At 51.3% G+C, this 14,166-nt stretch overlaps 1 protein-coding gene across 1 annotated transcript in view; it reads right to left on the bottom strand.

Moving 5' to 3' along the window:
• Positions 1-609, bottom strand: part of PPP1R16B (protein phosphatase 1 regulatory subunit 16B) — a 57,981-nt gene extending 57,372 nt beyond the window's left edge. Inside the window, exon 1 of the mRNA XM_084296856.1 lies at positions 521-609. The gene's annotated coding sequence lies outside the window, so the exon portion shown is untranslated. The remainder of the gene's footprint in view (positions 1-520) is intronic.
• Between the last annotated feature and the right edge of the window lie 13,557 nt (positions 610-14,166).

Below are 14,166 nucleotides of genomic sequence, written 5' to 3'. Positions count from 1 at the left end.
ACCAGCAAAACCCCTCGGTGAAGCGAGGGAAGATTTCCCCCTTGGGTTCCTTGGGCTCCGGGCCATGACCCACGGCCCAAGGGTGTCCTCAAACACCAAACGCAGCCTTTGGCCAGGGGAGCAGGGTGCCTTAAGGACCTAATTCCGTCCTCAGCGCTAGATACGTCCGAGATAAGGTCGGACACATTTATTGTGGGATTACCCGGGTGCCTTGAGCCACCGGGGGCGGGCAGCGGGCTGCATTATTTAAGCGGCTCTCACCAGCCCTGGCTAGGATTGCACAGGGCTGGAGTTACCGAAACTCCGTGATTGCAGCCACCCGGGAGAGGCGACAAGGACCCCGGGGGGAGGTGGTGGAGGGGGGGGGGGGGGGGGGACACCCCCACGGCCCTCCCCTCTCCCAAACCCACCCTCCTCGGGCGACGAGCTCTGCAGGGGCTGTCGCGCCCCCGAAGGGGTCATCGCCCCCGAAGCCCCTTCCCCGGCCCCCCGCTCTCCATCCCCGCTGCCCCTCACTCACCCGATGCGCAGCGGGGCCCGGCCGCCGAGCTCCCAGCGCCCCGGCTCCGGCTCCGGCTCCTCCGGCGGCGGCGGCTGCTCCGCCCCGAGGTGGGGCCGCGGCTTTCGGAGGCGCGGCCGCGGAGCTGGAGGCGGCGGGGGGGCCGTGCGGGGCTGTGCGGGGCCGTGCGGGGCTGCCCGGCCCTGCAGGTGGCCGCCCGAGCATCCTCCGCACCAGCCCCTCTCGCAGCATCCCCCGGGGATGCTCCGCAACATCCCCGGGGGATGCTGCGGGAGGGGCTGGTGCGAGCACTCAGCAGCTAGACTGGGTGAGAGTGTAATAAATTTAATGACAAAAAATGGAAATCGACACATCCATCGCCTTTCTGTCGCAGCCACCGGCCGCGGCGAGGCTGCTGGCTGCGGCTCTAGGTGCGGGTTGGGCTCGCAGCGCGCTGAGCCGGAGTTGGAAGGTCTGGGGAGGAAATCCGGGTGAGCAGCCTCGCTGCCCTTTATTTTCAGCACGCACAGCCGAGGCCGGTGGCAGGTTCCTGTTTGTCACAGAGCGGAGTAACAAACGGGGGAAGGGGGCTCTCGGGGAGCATTTAGGGGAAACTGCGAGCCAGCCCCGACGCCTCGCCGCGCTCACATCAAGCTTGCAAAACACGGCGATGCCGAAACCAAACGGCATGCCCGAAGTATGCCTCATGCCCATTGCACAGGCCGACAAAGCGAGGCAGATAAGAGGCTTTGCCCGGAGCCCAAATCAGTCACCAAGGCTGGGAGCACAGCCAGGAAGCTCCAGGGAGCTCACACTCACCCCACAGGGCTGGGGAGCACCGCCGAGGGGATGCTTCACGCTGCTGTCAGATCCTGCCTCCGTGCTTGTCCCAGGGTGAGATAGGTTTCGGTAGGGTTGGAGGATTAATCACCTCCCGCCCCGTTTCCTTTTGGGAAAAGGCCTCCACACAGGCTCCGGATAACAGCAACGGGGAGGCGGCTCTGACCATCGAGCTGTGGGATTTCCTTAAAATGTTCTGGCTCTACAAAGAGCTGTCGGCTGGGGTCACAAATTGCTCCTTTGAACTGGAAGTGCTTAGGGGTAACAAACCTGGATCTTTGCAGTTGTATCTGGGTGTGAAAGGGCATCCATAGCATAAAAGTCTTTAAGGTGGGAGTCTCCTCCGGTGTGTCTCAGGACATCTATCCAGAACTCACGTACAGCACAGCAAAAATGGGTTTCAACAGTCACCAAGTTCCTTAACCATACAAACTTGTCTTACTGATGGATTTATAAATGATCAGGTCTGGACAACAAAGCTGATGAGAAGGAATTACGGCCACGTCCTCCTCCTGATTGGATCCACAAAGGTGTGGGTTGGGGACAGAAGAAATAAGAAAAAGTTTAGCCAAGGTAAAGGTTAGTTACAGAGCTGGGACCAGACTCAGATCCTCACCAGCCAGAGGCCTCGGTGGCCCCAAGGCTCCCAGGGAGGCTCTCCAAACCTGGCAGCTGCAGCCCTAGCCCAGGGCGCAGGAGAGCCGAGCGACTTAGGATCATCCTCTGAAGTCCATAATTTAGTTTGTTTATTGAAGAAGTGTTATAAGCACAGCTGCTTTCTGAGGCACGTATGGTAATGAGGGGGGGAACCATATAAATAAACTGGCTCCGTGCCAGAGCAGTGAGTCAGCGCGGAGAGCTGAAATGCATCCGAACAGTTACAGGAGCAAAATAAAATAAAATAAAATAAGGCTCGCTTTCTGTTCAGGCTGGGGTATGAGCATTGCAAGCAGGACAAGAAGCCAGCTCCCACGTCTGCAGGCCCTTGCCATGCCCAGAGCCCAGCAACGGAGAAGGTGGAGAGCTCCAGGGCCGAGGGAGGACCCGCAGGCATCTGCATGTCCTCCTCCTTGCTGGCAGATCAAAGCTCTCGATTCAGTTGCCAACTCAAAGATTTGGAGATAGAATAGAAATACAGCTTGTTTGTTTTCTAATGCAGTCAAAATTCCCTGGTCAGGTTTTCATGGTTTTCTTTGGTACAAATTATTAAAAATAATAATAAAAATAAAAAGAATGCAAAGATTTAGGTTTAAAACAAACAAACAAAAGCTATTTCAAACCTAAAGTTCCACGAAAAGCACTCCTAAAGCACGCAGCATGTTCAAAGACCCAGTTCCTAGCATCTCTTTCCTCATCCAGACTTCAATCCAATTTCACAGCTAGTTTTGGTCCCTCGGGTTCCTTTCTTTAAGTTCACTCTTTGCTGGAAAGATTTCACCTGGGTCTAAGAAGAGGATTTTTCTCTGGTGCTTTCCCAACATGCAAGTTACTCAGCGTGCAGACCAGGCACTGACAACCAACCCAGTCTTCCAGAGAAAAAAAACAAGTGGGAAGCTGCAGCGATTGCAGCAGCTCGTGCGCACAGAAGGAGCTGCCAGTCTTGTGCTGGGGATAAAAAATGCAGAAGTGTGGGGATGGCAGAAACCGAGCCCCTGCTCTTCATGTGTGCAGGGCTTGTGTGCTTGGCATCGCTGCATCGTACGTGTGTGGGGACCGCTCGTCTCAGCAGGGACCAGCCCGGCACCAGCTGAGCGCCCTGGGAGCCGCACAAGTCACCCCACGCACCAGCCGAACCCACTGCCTTGTTTTCCTTCTCCTCCTTATTTCATGCTTCCCAAGATTTCTTTTCAAGGTCTCACGATGTATGTTCTTCCAGCTGATGGTAAAGTTTCTTTTTTTAAAGGCCTCAAATGGCCCTGAGCAGCCCCTGTCTGTGCTGAAACCTGCCCCAAATGAACACAAGCCCCTGTGAAGCACAGGAGCAGCCCAGGCTCCAGCATCTGCTCTGCTGGGCAAGGCTCACAGGAGACATTTGGCAGCACCACCATGACTGGGGGAAGAAACGAGCCACAAGATAAGAACTGAAGGCAGATGTTGGTCACAGCAATGGGCTGCTTTGAGCACTGGGGCTGGCCCAGGGCAAGAGGTAAAGTGAGCTGGGCAGGGACAGAGGGGTGGGAGAGATGGGGACAGAAAAGGGGGAAATCTTGCAGGTTTAACGATGAGGATAAGAGGCTCTGAACACAGATGGTGGGAGGGAATGAGCAGTGCAAGGGGAGGAGTGACCTGGCTGTGGGGCCTGGCTTGTTGAGGAGGAAGCTGCCAGGGACAAGACAAGGAGACAGGGCTGAGATGGGGCTGAGATGGGTGCTGCCGTGGTGAGACCACAGCTGAGAGAAAGGTGCTCCAGCACAAGCACTGGTGTTGGTAATTCTCTGTGAAAAATAAACTCATTCAAGGGCTTGGGAAGCGCTGAAGTTATGGGACTGCTCTCAGTGCCTTGCAGATAGTTACATGGCATAACCAGGGTGCGACTGGAAAAGGAGAGCTGGAGGAAGGAAATCAGCAGCGAGGAGGCAGGAGGGCACCCAGGGAAGGCTGAAAGTGGCAGCAGAACCATGGGACTAAAGAGGCAGAGGGACAGATCAGCTGCCTGGCACCCGTCCCTCCTCCTCCCTGTGGGCATGGAGGCCAGCTCACCACAGGTAACACGTGTCACACCAGCTCCAGCAGCAACACAGCATTAACATCCAGGCCTTACCCAGGGGAAGGACCATTTGTAGGCACAAAACCAGGAGTAGGCTTAGAGCAAACCTCTCCAAAAGCTGGAGAGAGTCGGGGCCAGGCTGACCTGTGCACGTACTGCAAGAGTTCACACCCTTGGCAAGAAAGAAACGTTGCAGACCGATGGGCAGAGATCCATGGCCTGCAGGGTTCCTGGTTAAAGTCCCTGTGGTCAGGAGCTGGCCACCTGCCCGGTGCCGAGCGTGAAGCTGAGCTCTCCTTTCTATCCCCATCCTCCTCTCCACCCTCGAGTGCCTCGCCTGGGGCACTGGGTGCTCAGCTCCCAGTTCAGGGCTGCCGAGCGCCCAGCACTGACACCTGGGGCTGGTTTCCACCTCCCAGCACTGCACCAGAGTCGAGTCCACCTCAAGCACCAGCCCTTAGCAATAGTGGCTTTAATCTGCTAATTAATCCCTACGTCTTTGCTAATGCCCGAGTCCCCTGTGCAGCCTCTGTCCTGCATGGGGCAAGCACTGTCCCAGGCAGTTTCTGGGGGAAGCCCACCTGGACAACACTGCTGCGGTCTTCTTCTGCCTCCAGTGTGGTTTGTGGGCTGAAAACCTCTTATGCTATCACAGCTCTGCATCTTACTCCTCTCCTCCAATCCCCGAACCGCAGTTAATGCCTGTTACTTACCTTCTTCACAGCAGGGTGTGGAGATTAATTAGAAAGATTGTCTCAAGGTGCAAACTTTGCATCTGGCTGGAAATTTTGAAGGTCAGAAGTAAGCTGGTCTAACCCAGTGTTTGCAAGCCTCCAAGAAACTCTGATGGAAAGACTTTAAGGGCCAGACACAACTTAGAGTCAAGACATAAGGGCACGGCACACTCCTGGTGCTGCACGAAGTCGCTGTGCTAACATTAGCACAGGTGCTGCCACTGGGGAATTTGAAATGACAGCTCAAAGCCACCCTCCTGTGCCAAAAGGGCTTTGAATCAGAAGCAAGAGCTTCTGGCTACCTGAAAACAGACACCCCTGGGCAGCCCAAGGGTCAGTGCTGAAGAGTTTTGGTATGAGAAGTTGGTCAAAGCAAGGCACTCCCAAAGCACCTGGATGCTAGACCTTAATGAAGGGTGGCTTAGCTTTCAGATAACACAACGTTATTTTATTTTCAGCTCTGCCCACTCCCCTCCTCTAACTGAAATAAACCATTGCCCCAGGTAATGGTCTTGAATTTTAGAGAAAGACTGGCACGGAAAGCCAGCCAAGAAGTGGCTCCATCCATGCCTCGCAAAGAGCAGAGCCTGCCCCACAGGAGCGAGGTGGGAGCCACCAGGAGGCTGCAGCTCAGCCCCTGCCCTTCCCCTTCCTTCTAGGCCATGGCTCAAACTGGATCAAGACCCGTCCTCAGAGGCAAGCAGGTTAGTCACAGCAGTCGTGCCCATAATTTGCTTTGATATTTCCTACCCTACCATTAAAAGCCCTTCTACCTTCAGCCGGACACCTATCGATTGGCAGTTTATGACATTATCTCCGTGCACTGCACTAGAAACTCATCAGTGCTTTGTTCTCATCCGCGAGCTTTCTCCCCAGAATAAGCAAATACTGTCCGATAAGCTGGTTTGCACAGCGCACAGAGTGTTTAGCCATAAAATCCCCTGTGGCATTCAGGTATTTAACAAGCTGAAGTGTTTAAGGGTGTGTCTGACATTTGTTTAATATACAATTATTTAATGTATTCTTGAATCCAATCTGAGAGAAACTTGGCCTCGCAACCTTTGGGAACAGAAAAAACGCAAAGGGGGTTCCTGAATCCCAACCCAAACCCTCGGTTTCTGTGGGCATTTTTGTCCTGGAAGCCCTCAGATGAAGCAGCCCTGCCATGTCCCCACCTGCCGTTTGAGGAGCTTCACCTTCCAGGTGCCAGGTGAGGCTTTTCCATGGAGCTGTCTCTGCTGCCAGGGCTCTGCTGCCACACTCAGGTCCCTCTCCCAGGAGCATCCCCACACTGCTCTCGCCCTGGAGCAGAGCCCCAGGAGGACATTTCCTCCGGACTCCAAGCCCATCCTTACATCAAGGCACCGATGGCTCTGCCTGGCCAGTCTGGCTCAGACACTCAGAGCTCATCAGCTCCTGACCACAGGAGAGGAGCCCACGGAGAATTTCAGTGCTGCAGCCCCCACCCAGACCCAAGCAGCCCTCGCCAGCCCGCCAGGAAACAGAGATGCCACAGGCCATGCATCTTTAATGCTGCTGCTCGGTGGAGCACACATCTGATAGCCGGAGGCATAAAAGCCTCACCAGGAGCAGGCGTGTCAGAAGTCTTTGTCCATCTTTTAGGGCCAGATCTGGTTTCTGCAGTTAATGAAAGTCACCCCAGTAGTTTTTGCAGGATTTGAATCAGGGCCTGAGCAGCCACATGCAAGAAAGCTACAGCCAGGACACAGCACTGCAAGAACCAGGGAGCAGGTCACAGGGATGTAAATGCCTGCTCCATGCTTATGACTTTCTCCTTCCTAAAAATGGTGGCCTTACCACTCAGGTCCACTGACAGTTTTACATAAGCAGCAAAGAGCCAGTACGTGGATGGCTGTTGCAACACAAGAGGCACTCCTGCCACCAGCTCTAGGTTTATTCTGCAGCAGCCCAGACTTTCCCCACTCACTGAGCTTTCAGAAAAAGCAGAAAGTTATCTCCTTTCTCACTGCATTCAGCATACAGCCTGGATACAGCTCTACAATTACTACAGGTCTAGTGTTTTTCCCCCTAAATTGTTTTCATATGTAATCGTTAACTAGGTTAATGATATAGAGGAAAGGAAAGGCCATCTTTTCATTCAGATTCCAATGAGTAAACAAAGCTAAAAAACAGCTGTAACAAGAAAAAAGTGCTAATGACAACACACACCACACTATAGTGGTTACAATAAGAAAAAAAAAATGTTTCTAATCAATACTAATTGGAAGTTTCCTGCTTTGAGAGCTTGTTAAGCATCTGTCTCCCCGTTGTACCAGCTAGTCTGATAGCGGACAAGGTTCTCCTGCTGTTTGCCAAATTCATCCTTCTGTCTAAGTATATTTCACAAGAAAGATAAATACCAAAAGAAAAGGAAAAAAAGAGCAAGATGACAGCTCTCTCAGGTGAGGTTGTTCACATATCCCTCATTTTCATAAGAAAAAACCTCTTACCAGAGGTTCTAACCAGGAGACTTGCTGAATAACCTGGAAGGGCTTCACATGTTCACTGACGCTCTGCATCTCCTCTTTCCTGCAGGGAACTACCACTGCTCAACTAACTATGATGGGGTTTAATCATGCAGTTATCCGGCTGCTATAAAGGTGACTGCACACATGAAAACTCACACCACCAGGGATGAATTTATCAAAAATGAGCCTCTGCCACTGATGTTACATAAGCATCTGCAACATACGAATGCCTATTTCATTCTGAAAGCATTAGAGGTGTTGACTCATTAGCAAGGAGATGAACAGAGGTACTGAACTGTTCAGCTTCCCAGGAAAATATGAGGGCAGTAGGGAAGTCAGCATTACAAAAATACAAAAGACTTTAGGTAAGTTATCACAAAGCACGTGAGATGCTTCTGAATTTTGATAACTGCTTTGCACGTAAGTTCTCTTTTAATTTTAATTCCACCCACAGACAAAAGAATAAAAGCCCAGTTTTAGAAACAAGTCACCCCCTAAACTCCCAGTGCAGAATCCTAACCAAGTCACCACTGTGATGACTCAGTGCACGTTGCCAGCAGGACTTCAACTTGAGATGTGCAGCACTGAAGGCAAGGGGGTGTCTTGCCACCCCTGCAAGCCTGACCCAACCACACAACCAGGGTTTTTAACAGGGGTTGTTCTGGAAAGGAAGGCTAAAAGGGGGATTTGCAATGCTTAACCTGAGTAGTCTTAATTTCTCAAGGAGTCATAATGTTTTCGTATTACCACACCCAAGAAATATAAAACTCCACAGCTTCTCCACATAGAGGGAGTTTAGGAAGACTTTAGCACTCCAGCCTCTCCCACTAACTTACAGCAGGCTGACTTACAGCACACGGAGCTCCTCCATCTGTTAAGATGCTTTGACATCAGCATTTAATTATTTCCAAGGGGGTTCTTGCAGGAGCTGAAGCCTGAGACATTGGTCTGCCTCATGCTGACAGACCTCTACATCCAGCTTGGACAAAGGCTCTCAAAACAAAACAAACAACAACAACAAAAAACAGCCCCTCAAGCTCCCAAAGTGTGTCGATTTAGCTACCTAGCTCTTCCTCAGAAGCCCTTGCTCAGCATTTCAGGACCCTAACACAGAGCACAAAATAGTACAGCTAAGCTTCTTTGGTAAGGTCTTAAATTTTCTTGGTAATGGTGTTTTAGAGGCACATGGAAAAGTTGAAAGGCATCAGCGAAGCCACCAGAAATATGTAAGTCTGGCAGCTGTAGCAACTGCTCTCAGTAGAAGTGATTTTCCTTGCCATGCCTTAAATCACACTCCAAGAAAAAGCAATGATATGTGGACTAGGGGAATCTGATGTTAAAATACTGGTACCTTGCATCAACCCCATCCCTGACCATAAAGTCATCCCCGTAAGCACCAGGACTATGGTGGGAGGTGTGCTGCTATCCATTAGGAGGTATAGCAAGGGGTATGGGAGAACTCCTACCGTGTCTTTTCTCTAATTCCAGCAGGCAGCTCTCGGCCCCATTCTAAAGACAAAAGCTGGAGTTAACGGGACAAAACCACAGAGCAGCACTGAATGAGAAATGCCAGTGCTGTTTCCTCCAGCTATCATGCATCAATGGCGCTCCACACTGTGGCCTGAGGGAGGCCTCAGTTGGGAGACCCAGCACAGAGACAAACAAGAGCTCTTGCCAATGTTACAACAAGAAGGGCAGAAGGTACCTGGAGGTGCAGGAGCAGCACAGTGAGCAGGCCAAGAGCTCAGGTGAGGACAAGCAGTACACGACCAGTACATAACCCCTGGGACACAGCCTTATTTATACCCTGATCATTTCAACCCTGTGCTCCAGGAAACCTGTTTGCTGTGAATTTAAAAACAACCCAGAAGTCCACCCTTCAAGGCTCTGAGTGCCCCAGCACTGCCCAGAACAATAATCAGGTCTCAGCAGCCTTACCTCCGCAACAGCTCTGGCTACACCTCTCTGTCTCTTCTTTCCCATGGGTGTCATTTGCTTTCAATCCTTTCAAAGTCCAAGGCCTTTCTGTACTGTGCTGAGGTCACCAAACCAGATTTGTGATTTGAAGTGTTAGCCCCTTCTGTGCCTCTTCATCCAGGGTCAGGGTCTTCATCCTGGGTCAGGGTCTTCATCCTGGGAGTGACGTGGGGCACCGTAAGCCTCTGACCAGACACCTCGCTCTCAGTGTGTCTTAAAAAACACAGCCAGACGCATCCATGTAGATCAAGCCAGTGTCCAAACCACAGACCAATGCCAGCAGAAGGAAAAAAAATGCTTGAATAGTTCATTTGTGTCCTCTCCAGCATTACCCTTCACGTGCACTCATGCAAGACGACAGCCCCTTTCCTCTGGCAGCATCCACAGGGCCAACGTGGCCGCTGCCAAGCTGGAGCTCAGCCAGTCCCCACGGGTCCATGGAGCCGAGGGGTCGCTCCTCGGCCTCACTCACACCTGGCTGAGCTCCTCCAGCCCCAGCACCTTGCCCCAGCTTCCACACAGCCCCAGCAGCGCTCGCAGAACAGACCTGAGCCGGCCTGCGCCACCTGGCACCAGCCCTCGAGCAGCCACACACCGTTGTGGAGGGGACGTTCGTTGTGGGAGGCCCACCAGGCCTCAGAGCTGCTGTCCGTACTGCCACAGACACTTCAAAGCACAGGAGAAAGCAGAGCTGCAGCAGCTTTTTGGTTTTTCTTCCATTTATCCTCCCTGGCCACCCCCAGCATTCAGCCCAGACTCACACAGCTACACCACAGTAGGGTTCACAGGGCAAAAGTTAACAGCAACAGCACCGGCAGGAGCACTGCAAATTTTATTTTTATTTCTTTTAATTACCTAATGTGAGCATCTTCCAAGCAAGGCAGAGGTAGGCTGCAGCCACAGGAACCCCACAGCTCTGTGAGGCCAGAGACCACAAGTGGGGACACTGCTTGGCAAAAGCACCTTCTGAGCCCCGTGCTGGGGCAGCTGCATGTCCCACAGGGCTTACCCCAAGCAAAGAACTAGCGCAGGAGTTTAACAGGAGCAAGAGTACCTGTTAACACCCAACTTGGTACTGCACCACACAGCAACCCCAACACAGAAGGAAAGCAGCACCTGACAAATAGGACCCATACCATCCCACACATAGCCCACCTCCTACACCCACCTCCCTAGAAGTAGACTTCAATGAGTGAAAGCCAGCAGACACAGAGCTTCTAGAACCCCAGATCAGCACCAAAGCCCTATAAAGTAATACACATTACCTAGCACAAGCCCCCGGCACGCCCACCCCTTTTCCCCACCTAAAACCCCCAGCCCAAGGGCAGCCAGGCACAGCTGGGCAGCATCCCCTCCACTCTGCAAGGATTAGCGATGCTCCAATCAAGCTGACCATCTAATTACTGTCGTTACCAAGCAAGGTGGAGGGGTGAGTGGTTCCTGCTGCCATGCTCAATTGCAGGTGATTAGTTAAGTTGTAGGATTTTTTTCCCCCTCCTTCTTCTGTGGAAAATTCAATTTGCCTTAAGGCAGTCTCAAGAGCTGATACCGACCTAATCCCTCAGCAGCCCAGGCCTGACCTGCTGCAAATTTCTGTGTCTGTCAATAGTGCAAAACCACATTCCTCTCCTGAACAATACAATGGCACAAGGATCCACTTACCTTCAAGCCCTGCTTAAAACCTGTGTTGCAGAGCACTTTATATAATCATGAATCAAAAGTCAAATCCATGTGAACCAGCAGGTGAAAATGCATTTTGCTTGTTTGGCAAGCCCTAAAAAGCATTGTTAAATATTTTCTATAGTCCTTTCTTTAAAGGCTTACAGTCTTTCCTTCTCCTCCCTTCCCTGCTATGGGCTTAAATCCTTCCTGCTCAGCAAACATTAATTTTCCTTTGTCCCAAAGCGCTAAAATTGACATCTCTGTTACTCCTACCTCCTCACTTCCCCACACAACTAATTGACCATTACTGCTAATAATGTCAGCAGAGATCTGGGAGGGATGCTTAGTGTTGAAGTACTACTAAGGGAGTAATACAGGCAAAAATAAGTGCGTGTTTCTCCTTTCAGCCCTGCAGAAACAGCTAGCTGAAGTACACTCTCCTCCCCCTGCATTCAGAAGTTTAAACAAATAATTCGGAGGTCAAGTTTGAGATCACAAGTTATTTCAACACCCTCTTGACGACTCCCTGGTCAGATGTATCCTCCCAAGGGTGAAATGTGAGTGTAAGAGCAGCCTTTTCCCCTGGCTGGGCTGATAAAGGGGTATCGCTGTGGGTAGAGGGAACGGGTGTGAGCGTATTTGCACCAAAACCTGGGGGTTGTGGCTGTGCCCCGAGGCAGACCAGCAACGTGAGGACAAGGGTGAAGCACACGGCATTGGAGTGCAGGTGAAGCAAGCTCCAGTCACCTAGCTGTGCTCCTGCTGAAGCCATCGACACTGAATTACCTTCATGAGAAGATAAAAGCTGCCAGGCTGAAGGGCTGGACAGGACAGCAGAGGACGTGCTGCACAGGAGACAGAGGGGTGCCTACCAGGGATGCCGGCATGTCGAACCTTGTGGGATGCATCAGAGCAGTGCAGGGATGGGCACAGCGCTGTGCTTGCTTCACCCTGGGGCATGAGGATGCCCCTGTGCTGTAGGGGTGTGCGTTACAAAGGTGCAGCAGCGTGCCCTGACAGTGCAGGGGGCCGCACCACCACGCTTGGTGCTGACATGCACGTACCTGGAGGCACGTGGAAACGCCTCCCTGCATGCAGGTTTCGCAAGCACCCGCTGAAACGGTGCAGGTGCATCAGCTATGAGCTATTCCAAAACCAAGCCTCCAACGCTGATTCAAAGCTTGGCAGAGCAGGGCTGAGTTAAAAGCCAGGTGCTGTGGTCACAGCGGGGAGCAGGGGCTGGGCAGCGCAGGCCCATGAGCAGCACAACCCCACTCAGCCCCAGCTGTCAGGCACCACCCCTAGGGGCTGGATAGGACAGCAGGGTGGTTGGTAGTTCTGCATGCATTTGCTGCTTCCAGAAAATGGCTGGTAGACATACATTAGGCAAAAATGGGAGATAGAAATTAAAAAATTAGTATTTCCAGAGAGCTCTTTTCACTCTGGGTATGCCATGGGATGGCACTGGGAAGAGGAAAAGGGAGGGCTCCAGGGGACATCTCGCTGCACCCTGATCCTGGCTGGGAAAGGGGAGAACAGAGGAAGGGTCACCAGGATTCGCTCCCCGTCTCTGAAACAAAGCACTTTGCATGTTTTGTCCTGCTTCAGTCCTATCTACTAACAGCTTGAACTTCTTTTTCCAAAAGCTAAATTGTTAGAAAAATCTTTCAGTTTAGTCCTGTGAGGAGGCTCTCTTTTCTCTGGAGAGATTATTCTATCTTTATGCTCAGTAGGGAAGAAACTTAAACATGATCATATTAATTACGGTTCCTCGTTTAACATAAAGCTATAATCAAATGACTTATACGTCTAAACAGTTGTGGCACTGGTATTAAGAAATTATGACATTAAAGGCTTACACTTACATTCAAAATGTTCAAATTATACATCTCGGAAGAAGCTGATGCCACATTTAGAGAATTACAAGCTTTTTATTTTCAAGTACAAACACGAATCTGAAGGAGCAAAACACTTTCAAAATAAACATATTTTCAACTTAATTTCAAGAAAGTCCTTAGGATGTCAATGAAACAAAACTAGATTTATTTATTTTTATTTCTTTTGCCTAGATTTATAACACAGCACCTTCTTTAAAAAGAAAGGGATACCCTGGCAAAAACCTGCTGAGGACATGAAGTCTGCAGAGCAGGAACTACCAAAATTGTCATGTTTGGCAGGACTTCATTCACTTGGCTTCTGCCAGCCTGACGGGGACTTCTGGTGTCTGTGGCCCCAGAGGAGCCAGCCTTGGGCCCGAAGAACGACTTCCTGAGCCAGAAAACCCTGGAGCACTTCTGTCCACATTTCAGGAAAGGACTTCCTTCAATTCAGGAGCTGGGGCAGCTCAAACACCCTCCTACAAAGAATAAAAATAGAAAGCGGTCAGCCCATCTTCTGCTGAGAACAAGGCCTGGGAGGGTCTTTCTGTGGAAAATACTGAAATTAGAACAGTGGGATTTTGGGGTGGGGGGGGGTTAGTGTTGTGCTAGGTCTTTGTGTGTGTGTGGTTTTGGGGGGATATTTTTTATTTCTTTCTTAATCTCCACTTCTTGCAGCATAGAGACAGTCATTTTTGACCCAGGCCTGCTTCCCACAGGACCCTGCATCAGCGCTGCCGATGGGCTGTGCAACTGGGTAGGGGAGAGAGCTGAAAGCCAGAGGTCTGGTTGTTGTAGGGACAGCACATGGAGCCGCCCCACAGCTGACATGGGGACAGCACACCAAGACATCCCACAAAGCCCAGGCTAGCAGCAAAACTTGCTCTGGCCCCACCTCTGATACCCTATAAAAACACACCTTCCTGAGGGCTGGCTCCTGCTGAGATGGGGTTTGTTTGCAGAATCTGCCATTCATAGCTCATTGGATTTGTAATCAAAGACCCATTTCAGGCCTGCGTAAGGCACACGGCACAACCAGGGCTTGCATTTGTATTTCAGATCCCAGCACGCAAAATAGCTGAGGAGATTGAAGGGTGATATAATACTGTAAGTGCATTTTGAGTTGTGTAAACACACTTTAGGGTTTTAGAGCTCCTGGGAATTGCCTTGTCTGGTGCCTGGAGAATCTGTTGTGTTGCGAAGAAACAGCATTCACTGGGAACTTTAAACTGCACTTGAGAGAAGGAACTAAGAGCCATGAACGTGAGCCATCTCACCATGAACGTGAGCTATCTCCTCCAGGTTTGAGCATTGTCTCCAAGCCATCATGGACAGCAGGATGCTGGGGACAGGGGCCTGGACACAGCCCAGAGAGGTGATG

This window comes from Netta rufina (genome assembly GCF_964035555.1).
Source record: "Netta rufina genome assembly, chromosome: 16".
Lineage (NCBI taxonomy): Eukaryota > Metazoa > Chordata > Aves > Anseriformes > Anatidae > Netta > Netta rufina.
Note: the sequence above shows the minus strand (reverse complement) of the source record. Positions and strands in the feature narration are given on the sequence as shown.